Source organism: Dreissena polymorpha, chromosome 2 (assembly GCF_020536995.1).
Source record: "Dreissena polymorpha isolate Duluth1 chromosome 2, UMN_Dpol_1.0, whole genome shotgun sequence".
NCBI lineage: Eukaryota > Metazoa > Mollusca > Bivalvia > Myida > Dreissenidae > Dreissena > Dreissena polymorpha.
In genome coordinates this window covers 94,719,927-94,722,723 of record NC_068356.1, presented here as the reverse complement: position 1 = coordinate 94,722,723, position 2,797 = coordinate 94,719,927, and positions in this window count along the sequence as shown.

Below are 2,797 nucleotides of genomic sequence, written 5' to 3'. Positions count from 1 at the left end.
TGGAAGTGTAAAGTAGCATCGAATTAGAGGCTGCAACTAACGTTCGACACGGCTTTTCACTAATTACTCGACTGCTTAACTACATGCACGCATACGATTCTATATGTTTTGTTTAGTAAACAAAGGCTTCGTCAAATATTGTGCTCTTAAACTTACTTCTATTTATTGTTTTGCAATTGCATATTTGGAAACTGTAATCGTTTTTACATTATTAATAAATATTAAACATTTCCTAGTGCAGCCCCATATAATATAACGCGTTAGTTGATGACTCTTATTGAATTATCTCTCTCAAAGTACAATATAACTCTAAAAATGTTGTTTGCCTTTTCACTAAGGTAACTATAAAAGCTTTGTTAGAAAAAACAAATGTAAGATCGCATATTAATTTTCAATAAGTAAACACAGTGTGATGCTATGACTTCTCCGAATATTGCTCGTTGTGATGTTTCGTTAAATTTATTTACATTTTGTTTTTCTTTAAGTATAGTTTTAAGAGTTGTTATAATGCAGTCGGTCTTTGCCTTATCAAGGACAATGGTTTACTTGGATGGTTCAGAAACATTTCTTATTGTGAAAGAAAGTGCCATTTCATTGTAATGGATATCAGTCTTAAGATAACACATGCTATTAATGTACACGTTGCAACTTACCATTACAATATCAAGAAGCTTATACATCGAAACAACAGCTCAAAATGTAAAAAGCTTCGTTGATTATTAATTGATTAAAATCAGATCGATGCTTCAATCGATTGATTGAGCCATTTGAGACCATTGATAAAATCAACGTTCTAAAGTTTCATATTGGCGTCGTGTCAAAAGCACGAAAACTGATATGTTATGAATTTGTGGACATATTTCAACGGCTGTAAATATTGTAATATCCTAATGGAACGAACACACACAATATCATATTCATCATTTGTCATATTGCGCAGTTTTGATTATATCTATGTGTTAACTGCAGTCCGGAGTAATGACTGAGTAATAAAGAGAAAGTGCAAGAGTACATGAGATATGTTTGTGATCAACGTGTAGAAGACATACATACAATATGTTAGAATCAATACATATAATTACATTGAACTTATATTTTAAAAACTCTCAGCAGTTAGTTATTTTTAACTGATAAAAACTAACATTATGTCGTGATTGTAATATAAATAATGGCAACATGTTCGTCAATTGAATATTTACATAGCATGTAACTCAATATAATTTTGTTTGGAAAATAAAAGTTTAAAAATCGTAAATTATTTGTAATAGCATCGGAAGAAATAAATTACCAAAAATGTTATATGAGTCATATGATAACAGTCTTTGGTTGTCATGAACAACTCACGGTATTGTAGACATACTAGACATGAAGTTGGACAATAATAAGCGGAATCCCGAGGTTCACTAGTGTATTTTTCTGTTAACCAACTTATGATTTAAACAACCATACAAATGCAAGTACATTTATGTTGGGTTGACACGATTCAAATGAATTTTTGTCAAGTCTGAACGGCGTTCTATGCGTGGTTCCCAGCAGTTTCTTCAGGGCTTTGTAATTCTATAGCTGTATGTGAATGCTTGATACATATCTTGAATCACAGTACTGACAGTACTGGTGTGACGATGCTTTTGAAAACGATGGATATAAAAGAATCAATTAAAGTTTACCTACATCACCACAATTGTGTATGTTAGTACGAACATTTTGGGTATGAAAAACAACTTGGGTACGAAAATTTTTGGTACGAAAAATTATGCCCTCCCCCCCCCCCCAAAAAAATGGATACGAAAATAATTTGGGTACGAAAAAAAGTTGGGTAAGAAAAGAAATTTGGGCACTAAACAAATTTGGGTACGAAACAAATTGCGTACGAAAAAAATAGGTACGACAAAAATTTGGGTACGAAAAGTTTTGGGGGTACGGGGATGGAGTACCCGTGGGGAGCTTGACCCATTCAGTGAAACTAGGAGGCGGGTTACATTCTCGATCAAATCTAAAAATAACTACATCAATTTTTTCAGGGCTTTGCAAGTCTATATTTGTATGTGAATGTTTGATACATATTTTCAAAAACTGTATTAAAATTTTTGCAGTTTCCCCTAAAAATAAATTTGCCCATGCAACTTTATTCCACTGTCATTAACATCGCTTGAAAGTGATCTTCAAAGTTGGTTTTCAAACGCTAAGTTCGAGATTCTTAAAAGCTTGAGCCCTTTCCCCCGAGCCTTTACAAAAACTGGAATGTTGCAGCATTGGATCAAAAGGGTTTACGTCACATAATTTTAGTGTCTATCGTTACGTTCCTAATGCAATAATTCTGATTTCAATACATTCCTACATCGTCTATGATATCGTATATATCGTTATATCCATTATTTGATAAACCGCAGATGCGTGCTTTTGATTTTGATTTTGTGCACAATACTATGTTTACTATAAATAAAGCCTCTAACATTATTTACATTATATATGAATACAAATCTCATAAATTAAAATCAAGTTATTTTAAATAACACACATGTCACACTTTTACTCTTTTAATTGGTTTATTTGGTTTGCTAATATACAAACAATATACTTATTTGATAGTTTTTTTTATTGCCGCTTTCTTGTCGAAATTGGTGAATGATTGCGGTTGAAAGTATGATGTCTTATGTGTCTTATACATGTTTGAACAGCTTTTAATTGACATTCAAATGAATCATCAGACGGTCCTTTGAAATGTAAAACGAATATGAAATCTTTAACAGTCTTACAAAACCACTATCCGTGTGAAATCGAAGAGACTGGTAAGGTA